This window comes from Populus alba, chromosome 16 (genome assembly GCF_005239225.2).
Source record: "Populus alba chromosome 16, ASM523922v2, whole genome shotgun sequence".
Lineage (NCBI taxonomy): Eukaryota > Viridiplantae > Streptophyta > Magnoliopsida > Malpighiales > Salicaceae > Populus > Populus alba.
Window position 1 is genome coordinate 10,800,931 of NC_133299.1, and position 14,354 is coordinate 10,815,284.

General features: G+C 35.5%; 1 pseudogene; it reads left to right on the plus strand.

The window, feature by feature from the left end:
* The first annotated feature begins 6,584 nt into the window (after positions 1 to 6,584).
* LOC140954743 (uncharacterized) lies at positions 6,585 to 10,882 on the plus strand (annotated as a pseudogene).
* Positions 10,883 to 14,354: the final 3,472 nt, after the last annotated feature.

Genomic DNA, 14,354 nt, shown 5'->3' on the forward strand with positions numbered 1-14,354 from the left:
GGTAACATCATAGCCATAGCGCAAAGCTACGCTTAATCCATCTTCACTAACAAAATCACAAACTTGTTGCACACACTTATTAACTTGGTCATAACATGTGATATAATAAACATTGCTATAAGGATATGTCATTGCATCATGAAAATTAAATTCAATCTTTTCATCTCCTACTTCCATAGACAAAGTATCCTTACCACAATCAATCTTTGTGTTGGCAGTTTTCAAATGGTCTCCAAAACAATATAGGAGTGCTGGTTAATGAATCACAAGAATCATGTTTCATATCAAGAATATAAAAGTCACATGGAATAACCAAACTATCAATCTTGACTAGGACATCTTCTATCACACCAAGTGGGTAAACAAAACTACGATCCGCAAGTTGTATTACAATACTAGTTTTATTCAAAGGCTCTAGACTAAGAGAATCATAAACATGTTTAGGCATAACACTAATGGATGCACCTAAATCGCATAAAGCTCTTTTAAAACTAGCATTACCAATAACATATGGGATAGTAAACGCACCTGGTTTTTTTTTGTTTCAAAGGCAGATTCTTTTGAACAACGGTAGATACAACTCCACCCATACTTATTGTTTCATGACCTTTCAGTTTGAAAGCTCTCTTGGTAGTACACAACTCTTTTAAGAATTTTGCATACTTGGGAATTTGTTTGATAACATCAAGTAAAGGAATGTTGAGTTCTACTTTCTTGAAAACCTCTAAAATCTCTTTTTCTTTGTCTTCTTTCTTTGACCTAGAAGAACTCACAGGAAAGGGTGTAATTGTTTTAAAACTGGAATTCATTGAGTGAGGACTTACCTTTGGAGTGTTGGTCGATGTTTCAGTTTGTGGAGGAGGAGGATGTTCCTTCTTTGTACTCAATTCAATTTCTATCTTTTCTTCTTCCTCCATCTCAATTTGTTTCAACCTTTTCTCTTCAAGTTCTTTCCCACTTCGCAGCATGATCGCACTAACATTTTCTATTGGATTCAATGCTTGGGAGGGCAATTTTCCATTCATTTGTGCTTCCAATTTCCCCACACTTGAAGCTACTTGCCCCATTTGCTTCTCCAAGTTGTGAATACTTGACCTTGTTTCCTATTGAAAAGACATGAAATTTTGTTGCAAGGTCACAGTGTTAGAAGCCAAAGTTTTCATCATCTCACGAAGATCATCACTTGATGATGACCCCATAACATTGGAGTTTGTGTGTGGAGGGGGTTGTCTTGCTTAATAATTCTGTTGGGGCTGAAATCCATGGGGATGGAACTGTTGGCCTTGATTGCCTTGTTGGGATGGGTTGCCATAGCGTAAGTTGGGATGATCTCTCCATCCGGGATTGTATGTGTTGGAAAAGAGATCATATTTACGCTGGGGCTGTCCGTTGAATGCTCCATCAATTGCATGAGCTTATTCAATGTAATCTTCTTGCATTGTTGGGCACATATCCGAAGCATGTCCTTGTAAGGAGCATATGCTACAAACTTTCACCTGCTGCACATTTCCACAAGCCAAAGAACGCACAAGAGAAGTAAGATCATTAACTTTATTTTCAAGGTTAGAAATACTTACCTCATTTACTCGTTTGTTGGAGAAGTCTCCACGAGTGCCAAACTGTTTTGAGTTGGCTGCCATGTTTGAGATCAATTGGCATGCAGCCTCGGGTGTCTTATTCACCAATGCGCCTCCACTTACAACGTCAATGATACTATGGTCAGTAGGCATTAATCCTTCATAGAAATATTGAATGAGCAGCTGATCGGGTATTTGATGATGAGGGCATTGAATACACAGTTGCTCGAATCTTTCCCAATACTCGGAAAGTGTCTCTCCATGAGATTGTCGAATCCCACATATTTCTTTCCTTATATTGGCAACTCGAGATGCTGGGAAATACTTCTCAAGGAAGATCTTTTTCATACCATTCCAAGTTCCAATTGAACCTGGGAGAATAGAGAAAAACCATGTCTTTGTTGCCCCTTTTAGAGAGAAAGGGAAAGCTTTCAACTTAACCTGTTCTTCGTCAACTCCATTCGGTTTCATGCCAACACAAACCATATGGAACTCCTTGAGATGAGTATGAGGATCTTCTCCTGCAAGACCATTAAATGTTGGTAACAAATGTATAAAACCAGATTTGAGCTCAAAGTTTACATTATTATCGATGTTTATGCACAATGGTTGATTTTCCATGATAGGAGCAGCAAGCTCCTTGAGTGTTTGTTGTCGTGCATTAGCCATGGTGTTGAGGCGAGCTTCCTTTCGTAACCTGCGTAATGTTTTTTCTATTTCGAGATCTAACTGCACTTGACTTTGATTAGTAGAATGGGTTACTGGCATAAATCATCAAGAAAACTCAAAAGAAACCAACCACGCAAGAGATAAAAAACAATGCAAATTGTACGAAAATCTTACGTTAGAAAACTAAAACTACCTAAAAACCCTAGAAAACAGCGGAATTTGGCCTCGATAGAGTGGGGCTAGTGGTTTACCACTAGTCCTGTTTAGACCGTCGTTTCCCTTTAGGAAACAAAAGACCGATACCTAATTCCACAAAAAAAATATGTTTTGAACAGTACTGCTGCCGTAATGAACAGTACCGCAGCAAGCAAAAATTTTGTTTGTTTTTTTTTTTTTCAGAAAAAGAAATAACAATCACATAAAATAAAAATAATAGCACAAGAATCAACTAAAATTACTTCCCCAGCAACGGCGCCAAAATTTGTTGTGATGTCGCGGTCGCACAAATTAATTACCCTAGCTTCAAACACAACACACAAGATAGTATAGAGTAAGCAAGGGGTCGATCCCACGAGGAAGATTCAAGTCAGATTTTTATGCTATACGTTATGCAATTGGGGGGGTTTGGATGTTATATAGGCTAAAGCAAAATAAAAACAGAATACTATCAAACAAAATTTAATAAAATCAAAAAATTATCAAGAGAACAAACCTTGGTCGCAAGCACACATCCACCTATAGAAATCAGAACTGATCATGAAAACAAAACATCAATTTATATTCTGAATATTTATCTCTTCTTAACAATGGTTAGTTAACGGATCCGTCGTATAACTAACCCTAACCAACAAACAATCACAGTGTCCGCACTAATGATTTAATCCAATGGCAGCCTTAAGATCTAGATAAATTCATTAATCTTAACAACCAAGTTTTCTTCTTGTGTTGCTTTGATCGAATGTTCTCCCTAAGTTTAATAACGTAGTTCCGCTACAATTATCAAGCTCAGTTGCTTCACAAGTTTATATACCACAACTCCGGTTTTGATATCAAACTCAGCAATAAATTGTCTACAATAATAACTTAGAGTCCGCTCTAGCAATTAAAATAAACAATCATAGGAAAAATAAGCATAAGAGAACAAACATATTTGATTAATACTTAAAAGTGCATGTTTATCAAGGTTTTATATCATCATTTTGCACTTAAAGTATCAATAACTCCTTAACTAAAGCATGTTTTATAATAACAAGTTTGATACTATAAGATACCTTAATTTATGGTAAATGCTCATCTTAAATGCAGGTCTATCACATAAATGAAAAGATTGATTGATGAGTTTAAGTATTGAAAGTGAAAGGACAAAGAGATGGCCAAACTTAGAAAAGAGATGCTGGTGCAGTCCAAACCGGAACATTGCTCGGTAATTGGATCATATCTGGAGCTCTAGATCTCGGATTTAGGTCCATTTTATATGGATGGAAAGGTAAGACAAAGGCCTACAACTTTAATGGGAGCCCAAGATTTAAAAAGGCCGTTTTGAAGTCCAAATTGAAGGAACAACGAAGAAGTCCGAAGCTGTCCTGCAGCTCAAACACTATTTAGTGTTCAGCCCATATCTTGAGTTCTAGAAGTCCAAATGACCTCATCTTTTTTTTGTTGGAAAGCTGAGACAATTTCCTAGAACATTCTTGAGGATTCTGGGAAAATTATGATGTTAGCAATGACGTTTTTTTCAGACAAGAAGATAAGGATTGTCACCAAGTCAAGATGTGGCCACCCACTCATCAATTAGTCAACAAATCAATAGTTCCAAATTTTGGCCTATAAAAGGAGGCACTTACCATGTATTGAGGCATCTTGGTTTCCAGATCAAGATCATGCTCTTGCTTTCTCTCTTTGTATTGCTTATGTCTTGCTTTCATTAATATCAAGTTTATGCATTTCATTTCCTTTCCTTTACTTAGTTAACCTCTTTCTCATTTATGTTCTTATCTTATTCATTTATGTTTCTTTCTTTCATTATGTTCAGCTAAGTTAATTATGTCAAGGTGAAAAGGGTACACTAATGGTGTAAGAATAAGTATAGTATAAATTTAACATGGACCTTAACGTTGGATACTAACATGTTTTATATTTGTTATCTTGTTCACTTTTAATACTTTGCTTGTTAAATGGTTAATCTATATTTATGTTGTATAAAATTTGGTACAACAAATACTTGGCACTTTCATAGCCCATACTGTATGGTATAACCGACACCTGAGCTATGAAAGGAACTTGATTTGTTGTTAACATAAGTTATAATCATTAATGCCTGCCAACATTTACAAGTATTAGCTTTATTCGAATAAGATAACTAATGTAATCATGTTAACAATTTATAATCTGATTGGAACCTCCTTTATGTGTGGTTTCCAATTGAGTAATAAGAATTTATACTATACTTGTTTGAAGTACCATTAGTGAATCTTCTAACCTTGACATTTGTTTTTATCGTTGTTTAATCCTTACATTAATCTTTCATCTCAAAGTTCTCATTAATTTCTTCATCTTTATCTTCTTTTATTATTATTGTTTACATTATGTTTATATTATATAATATATCTCTTTGATCTTTTCATAAACTCAGTATATAGGCTGGAAACCTGTGACCCGATCTTTTAGATCATTCTCAGGTATAACAACGCCACGTACTGAGTATTATTATTAATATTTATTATTATTGTTGTTGTTGTTGTTGTTGTTGTTATTGTTGTTGTTGTTGTTGTTGTTGTTGTTGTTGTATTATTGTTATTTATAATTTGTACAATTAATCTCTTTGTGGTTCGACCCCGGTCTTGCCGGGTTATTTATTACTTCGACACTCCTGCATTTGGGAGAAGACATCAATCTTTTGGTCGTGTCAAGTTTTTGACGCCGTTGCCGGGGAGGTAAATTCTTGTATAAATTATAATATTTATTTTATTTTCACTTTTCAATTTTTTTTTTCTAACTCTTGTTTCTTTTTTTTTTTGTTTTGTTTCTTCTTCTTCTTCTCTTTTCTTCCTTTTATTCTCCTCTTACACGTGCATGACAGTTTGGTCACGTACATTAAGTGGTCGACTTTGTAGGGTATCCTCATCATTTTCAGAAAATATGGCCGAAGAAGATAATCAATCGCTTCATAATGAGAATAATGAGAATAACCGTATGAGAATACTTAAAGATCACATGAATCCCACAAGAACAAGTGCACCCTCATGCATAGCTTTCCCTCCTGATGCATCTCATTTTAATTTTAAGCCAGGCATTATTCAACTTTTACCATCTTTTTATGACTTAGACTTAGAAAATCCATACTTGCATTTAAGGGAATTTGAGGAGGTCTGTAATACCTATAATGACTCAAATTGTAGCATGAACACTATTAGATTAAAGCTTTTTCCTTTTTCATTAAAAGATAAAGCTAAAACATGGCTACAAAATTTAAGACCAGGATCTATTCGTGCTTGGGATGAAATGCAACAACAATTTTTAAAAAAGTTTTTTCCGTCTCATAGAACAAACTCTTTCAAAAGACAAATCATCACTTTCACTTAAAAGCCAGGAGAAACATTTTACCAATGTTGGGATAGGTATCGAGACTTGCTTAATACTTGCCCTCATCATGGTTTTGAAACATGGAGATTAGTTTCACATTTTTATGAAGGTTTAACACCTAGAGATAGGCAAATGGTTGAATTGATGTGCAATGGAACTTTTGAAGATAAAGACCCTAATGAAGCAATGGAGTACCTAGACTTGCTAGCCGAAAATGCTCAAAATTAGGACACCATAGGTACTTATGAGGCACCAAGTAAAACTCAACCTCATACATCTAGTGGAGGTATGCACAACCTTAGGGAAGATCATGACCTCCAAGCCAAGTTTGCATCTTTAGCTAGAAAAGTCGAAGCGCTTGAATTGAAAAAGAGTGGTCACTTAAAATCTGTTCAAGACATTGTGTGTCAAATCTGTGAAACCAAGGAACACTCAACAAATGAGTGTCCAACTTTGCCTTCTTTTAAGGAATGCCTCCATGAACAAGCTCATGCTTTAAACAGTTTCCAAAGGCCCAACCATAACCCATACTCACAAACGCATAACCCTGGTTGGAGAAATCACCCAAATTTCAGTTGGAAGAGTGATAGCAACAATGCACAAACTTCACAGCCACCGTTTCAAGCACACCATAATTTTCAAAATTCTCATGGATATGCACCTCCTTATGCTCCACCTCCTAGAAGAAATCTTGAGGAAACATTGCATGCATTCATTGAAAAGCAAGAGGCAATCAACACTCAACTTGCTCAAGGCATGACAGATTTTAAAGATACTCTTGCAAAGTTAACATCTGCTCTCAGTTTCCAAGAGAGAGGTAAGTTTCCATCTCAACCACAACAAAATCCAAAGGGGCAATACAATGCAAATACGAGTAGTTCTGGAAGCCAACACATGGATCAAGTCAAATCAGTCATCACTCTTCGTAGTGGTAAGGTTATTGAAAAACCTATTCTTGAACCTTGTGAGAAAGATGATGAGTCTATCTCTGAGGGTAAGGAAGGGGTTGAACCTGAACATTGCAAAGAAAAAGGCTGATTCCCCGCCAGCACTTCCATTTCCTCATGCCATGACCAAATAAAGGAAAGTCAATCACAACTCTGAAATCATTGAAACTTTCAAACAGGTAAGGATCAATATACCTTTGTTGGATGCTATTAAACAGGTTCCTTCTTATGCTAAATTTTTAAAAGATCTGTGCACTATGAAGAGAAAACTGAATGTGAAAAAGAAAGCCTTTTTAGCCGAACAAGTAAGTGTCATTCTTCATAACAATAATGCTTTGAAATATAAAGACCCTGGTTGTCCTACAATTTCTTGCTTTATTGGAGAACATAAAATTGAAAGAGCCTTACTTGATCTTGGAGCTAGTGTGAATTTACTTCCATATTCAGTCTTTCAGAGTCTTAATCTAGGTGAGTTAAAACCAACCTCTATAACTCTTTTACTTGCTGATAGATCTGTAAAAGTGCCTAGAGGAATAGTTGAGGATGTGTTAGTACAAGTCGATAAATTCATTTACCTTGTAGATTTTGTTGTCTTGGATACACAACCTGTTGAAGCATGTAATTCAATTCCTGTCATTTTAGGATGTCCATTTCTTGCCACTTCTAATGCATTGATTAATTGTAGGAATGGACTGATAAAGCTATCATTTGGAAACATGACATTGGAGATGAATATTTTCAACATTTACAAGCAACCTGGAGATGATAATGATTTACAGGAAGTGGACTTTATTGAAAAATTAGTTCATGATCAATTTCAAACCACTTCTATTGAAACTGAGATTGATGAATCTGATGATTTGCAAATGGTCTATTTTCAAGAAGAATCAAAGGCATGCAATTGGAGACCACAAATTAAAGAATTGCCACCACGATCAATTGAGCCCATACCTTCAAGTGTTCAACCACCAAAACCTGAATTGAAGCCGTTACCATTTAATCTCAAATACTTATTTTTGGGAGAAAATAAAACTTTTCCGGTAATAATCTCTTCCAAACTTAATGCACATCAAGAAGGTAAGTTATTACAGACTCTGAAAATGCACAAAAATGCATTAGGATGGACCATAGCTGACATAAAAGGAATTAGCCCTTTGATTTGCACACACAGGATTTATTTGGAGGAAAATGCTAAACCCTCTAGAGAAATACAACGAAGGCTTAATCCTAATATGAAAGAAGTAGTGAAAAATGAAGTCATTAAGCTTCTAGATAATGGAATCATTAATCCTATTTCTGACAACAAATGGGTAAGTCCTACCCAAGTTGTACCGAAAAAGTCTGGAGTCACTGTGATAACAAATGAGAAAAATGAGTTAATTCCAACGAGGACTGTTAAGGATAATATTAACCAACACCAAAATCTGTTAAGGATGTTAGATCATTCTTAGGACATGCTGGTTTTTACAGAAGGTTCATCAAAGATTTTAGTGTAATAACTAAGCCCTTGAGTAACCTTCTAACAAAGGATAATATTTTTGAATGGACTGAACATTGTGAAGAAGCCTTTGTTAAACTTAAAAACTTGCTTACTTCTGCTCCTGTCATTCAACCTCCTGATTGGTCATTACCTTTTGAAATAATGTGTGACGCTAGTGATTATGCCGTGGGTGCTGTCTTGGGACAAAGAAAAGATAAGAAACCTTATGTGATTTACTATGCAAGTAAAACTTTAAATAGTGCTCAAATGAATTACACCACCACTGAAAAAGAATTACTTGCAATAGTATTTGCATGTGATAAATTCAGGTCTTATCTTGTTGGCTCACCTGTTGTTGTTTTTAGTGATCATGCAGCATTGAAATATCTTCTTTCTAAGAAAGATTCTAAGGCTAGATTGGTGCGGTGGATTTTGTTACTTCAAGAATTTGATATCACAATCAAAGACAAGAAAGGCACCGAAAATGTTGTTGCAGATCATTTGTCAAGATTGACAACAGATTCGAAATCTGACATCACACCAATCGATGACTATTTTCCCGATGAATCTTTACTTTTCGTTTCTACAATGCCTTAGTTTGCTAATATTGTTAATTTTCTTGTTTCAGGACAATTGCCAGCTCATTGGAGTACCCAAGACAAAAGAAAGTTCTTGAATGAAGTGAACTTTTATTGGGATGACCCGTATTTGTTCAAATATTGTCCTGATCAAATATTTCGAAGATGCATTCCTGACAATGAGGTAAGTAGTGTCATTAAATTTTGTCATTCTGAGGCATGTGGGGGTCATTTCTCGTCGAAAAAAACAACTGCCAAAATCTTACAAAGTGAATTTTACTGGCCCACCATGTTCAAGAACTCACATGCATTCTGCAAGACTTGTGAAAATTGTCAAAAATTGGGATCTATTTCAAAACTTCATATGATGCCTTTAAATCCTATTCTTGTCATTGAGATCTTTGACTGTTGGGGTATAGATTTTATGGGTCCATTTCCTCCATCATTTGGTTTCATGTACATATTAGTCGCAGTAGATTATGTTTCAAAATGGATAGAGGCAATTCCAAGTCGAAACAATGATCACAAAACAGTGATAAAGTTTTTGAAATACAATATTTTGAGTCGATTTGGAATCCCTCGAGCCATAATAAGTGATGGTGGAACACATTTCTGCAACAAGCCATTTGCTTCTTTAATGAAGAAATATGGAATCACACACAAAGTTGCCACCCCTTATCACCCTCAAACAAGTGGACAAGTAGAGCTTGCTAATAGGGAGATCAAACAAATCTTGGAGAAAACAGTGAACCCTAATAGGAAAGACTGGTCTTTAAGACTTAATGATGCACTTTGGGCTTATCGAACTGCTTATAAAACATCATTAGGTATGTCACCTTATAGACTAGTCTATGGAAAACCTTGTCACTTGCCTGTAGAAATTGAACATAAAGCTTATTGTGCTATTAAAGCTTTCAATTCAAACCTTGATGATGCTAGTCAGTTGCGAAAATTGCAAATAAATGAGCTTGAGGAAATAAGAAATGATGCATATGACAATTCAAAAATTCATAAAGCAAGAATTAAAGAGTTTCATGACAAGAAAATACTAAGAAAAACATTCAATATTGGTCAAAAAGTCTTGCTTTATAATTCTCGACTCCATTTATTTCCTGGAAAACTAAGATCAAGATGGAGTGGTCCTTTTATTGTGAAACATGTGTATCCATATGGGGCCTGTGATATTGAGAATCCAAAGAATGGCAATGTTTTCAAGGTAAATGGGCATCGTTTGAAAGTTTATTTTGACAATTTTTCGGTTGAAAATGACTCTATTGAATTGAGTGATCCTGTATATAAAGATTGATTCTTTTTCTCACATTGTTTTGTGTTTTGTTGTATCTATTGTTTTGCTAGTCTCTCTTTCACCCCGGTCAAATGGCGGATAACGGTACTCCGTGACTTAAGTCGGTTCTTTCAGTTTCCCAAATAACTGATATCTGTATATATTCGTACAATTCTTAGCTCTTTCTCCCTTCTTTGAATCTCTTCTCTAATTCTCTTTTGAAAATGGACACCACTCTTGAAAAGTTGAAAAGGTATTTTCCCGCTTTGCCTCCAAATGCGATTAATAAAATTTACCGTGCTAGGTGTGCAAGATTGAGGTTGTTAATGAATCATGGAGTTCCTGAAGATATTCGTTGGTTAATTGAAGCAAAGGTCCAATTATCAAGTGAGTCCTCCAATTCTTTCATTTCACACATGCCTGGAACAGGTACAAGCACTTTTGCAAAGAAACGTCGTGCAAAACGACTGAAAGTCTGTCATAGATGGACTTGTAATGCGACGTGTCGTTCTTTAGGAATGGTATCTGTAAACCGTGAAGATAAAATACAATTCATTAAGGATGGCCTGAGTAAAGGGTCTTTAGATAATCTTTCGTTGACCCTTGAGATGCATCCTAGTGGAGATGTGCATCGTGTAATTCATGATTTATGGCCACAATTCCATAAAGAACATGATCGACTTAGTGTTGGGAATCTGACTAAAAATGACCATGTTTGCCAGTTTTTAAGAAAACTGGATGGGAAGTCTATCCCCGACCCATAGAGGGCGTTTAAGCCGTTCTTGGACGTAAAACCAAGGGAAGATGTGAGCCACAATCACAACTACCTGTACATACATGCTTTTTCAAAATAAATAATTAATAGAGAGAGATAGAGAGAGAGTTTGTGAGACTACAGCTGAACTACATATAGGTGGTATGATTGCATTTTCAATTTTTCATCTATAAATTCTTCTATTCCTTCCCTTCATTTCTACTCATCCCATACATTCATCAAATATAGAAATGTGTAGAAATGGCAGGTTCCTCAATTCATCACATAAGAAATATTTGTGTTTTCGGTGGATCCAGTCCTGGGAAAGAAAAGGAGTTTTTAGAATCAGCAAATCATCTTGGTAGGGTACTAGCTGAGAGAAAGATTCATTTAGTGTATGGGGGAGGCAGCCTTGGGTTAATGGGAGGTGTGTCAATGGCTGCATTTTTAGAAGGCAGTCAAGTTTTGGGGGTTGTCCCCAAAGCTTTAGCAAATGGAGACATCATTGGAAAAACAATTGGAGAGGAACTACAGGTCTCCACAATGTCTGACCGACTGAACGCCATGTTTAGCCATGCTGATGCCTTCATTGCCTTACCAGGTGGTCTGGGCACATTGGAAGAGATCTTTCATATTTCATCTTGGGCCCAACTGCACTTTCACCATAAACCTATAGGTTTGTTAAATGTTAATGGTTTTTATGATAAGTTGTTGTCTATTCTTGATCAAGCTGTGGAACACGAATTTCTAACATCTTCGGCACGACAAATCATAATCTCTGCTACTACTGCTGAACAATTGATTGACCAACTACAATCTTTCATCCCTGTCATTGATCCCTGCATGAGTCACCTAGATTGGTCAACTAAGGAAAGCTGTAAAAAGCTTAGATTAGATTTGAGCCTTCATCTGTGAAACCTTGTGTCTTGTGGTTTTATTAATAGCATATTATTTTGTTTTGTTACTTATTATATTTGTTTAAGTGTGTTTCAGGTTTGTCATTGTTCGTTGTCTTAGGTGATGTCTTATATACTCTATCTTTCTACCTTAGAACATTGAGGACAATGTCTCGTTTTGGTTGGGGGAAGAGGGTAATAGTTAAAAAAAAAAAAAAAAAAAAAACCTAACCAACTAACTGTTTTTGTTTTTAAAAAACCATTTGGCAAAACTGTTATTACTAGGATGGCAGAGTAAAGAGGAATTATTCTTGAGACGCATCTTAGTAAAAATTTTCTAATGGTTATTTGCAATATTCATAACAAGGCCTATTAGAATACTTCTTGAAATATTCAGGTTTACAAACTCTCGCATTGTTATCACTTGATTCTGCTCCTATACTCATTTAACAAGTATTATTAAACCTTCATTTTCACACACACACTTCAACATATAATTGTGGGTTCTTTTGTTGGATTATTACGTTATTTATGTTCTTTTGTTGAAGGCAACAACTAAGGGAAAGGGATAGTATATAATTTGCAAAAAAAAAAATTGATAATATTGATGATAATAAAAACATAGATAAGTTTGGTTTCGTAGCCTCCCTAACCTAAGCAATTAAGCCTGAAGGGGTGTTTTAACACCTAATACCCTAAAGTCAACTGACTTGGGAGCTATTGGCCCAAAGCTTGTTACATGGGTTAAGGAGAAAAGCTTAAGGGAATCAAACATTGCACTATCTACGTATCAGTATCTGCAACCCGAGTTATTAAGCTCGTAGGGGTGTCTCAACACCTAATGCCCTAAGACCAACTGGTCTGGGAGTCATTAGCCTAAAACTCGTTACATGAGTTAAAGATATATTGTGTTTTAAGTTGTATGTGTATATATGACACGACCAAAAGATTGATGTCTTCTCCCAAGTGCAGGAGTGTCAAAGTAATAAATAACCTGGCAAGACTGGGGTCGAACCACAAAGAGGTTAATTGTACAAATTATAAATAACAACAATACAACAACAACAACAACAACAACAACAATAAGAACTGGGTCCAGATGTCCAAATGAAAGTTCTAGTAAATTCTCTTAGCTTTCCAGGAAAAAACAGATGAGGTCATTTGGACTTTTAGAACTCAAGATATGGGCTGAACACTGAACAGTGTCTGGGCTGCAGGACATATTCGACTTCTCCGTTGTTGCTATAATTTGGACTTGAAAACGGCCTTCTTAGATCTTGATGTCCAAATGAAAGTTGTAGGCCTATGTCTTACTGAATTTTTGTAAAACTTTGAGGTCATTTGGACATCTAGAACTCGAGATATGACCCAATTACCGAACAGTGTTCCAGTTTGGACTGCACCAACATCTCTTTTCCAAGTTTCACCCTCTCTTTATCTTCACAAATTTCAGTATTTGAATTCATCAATCAATACTTTGATTTATGTGATAGACCTGCATTTAAGATGAACATTTACCATATATTAGGGTATTTTATAGTATTAGACTTGTTATTATAAAACATGCTTTAGTTAAGGAGTTATTGATACTTTAAGTGCAAAATAATGATATAAAACCTTGATAAGTATGCACTTTTAAGTACTAATCACACCCCCCAACCAGCTTATTACTAGTCCCTAGTAATTAAAGCGTTAAACTAGAAAAACAATTTGCAAATTCCATAAAGCAAGGCATTCATCATTCAACTTACTTTAATATATCCAGATAAACAAACTCTCAATAAATTCATATATCTGCTCAATACCTCTTAAACAAGATATTACTAAACCTTTCTTTTGTGCTCAAAATATCAACATATAGTTATGGGGCTTTACTTGGAAGAAAAACAAATTTTTGTTCTAATGTTTAAGGCTAACTTCCTTAAGTTGGGATTATTATTATTTTTTTTATTTTTTTTTATTTATATACACATGCAACTTGAAACACAATGCATCTTTAACCCATGTAACGAGTTTTAGACTAATGACTCCCAGACCAATTGGTCTTAGGGCATTGGGTGTTGAGACACCCCTACGAGCTTAGTAACTCGGGTGGCAGATACTGATACGTAGATAGTGCAATGTTTGATTCCCTTAAGCTTTTCTCCTCAACCCATGTAACAAGCGTTGGGCCAATAGCTCCCAAGTCAGTTGACTTTAGGGTATTAAGTGTTAAAACACCCCTTCGGGCTTAATTGCTTAGGTTAGGGAGGCTACGAAACCAAACTTATCTAACTTTTTATTATCATTATTTTTTTTTTGTTTTTTTTTTTGCAAATTATATACTATCCCTTTCCCTTAGTTGTTACCTTTAACAAAAGAACATAAATAATGTAATAATCCAATGTGCAACCCACAATCATATGTTAAAGTGTGTGTGTGAAAATGAAGATTTAAAAATACTTGTTAAATGAGCATACGAGCAGAATCAAGTGCTACCAATACGAGAGTTTGTAAACCTGAATATTTCAAGAAGTATTCTGATAGACCTTGTTAAGAATGTTTACTAAGATGCGTCTCAAGAGTCACTTTTAACAAAAGAACTCC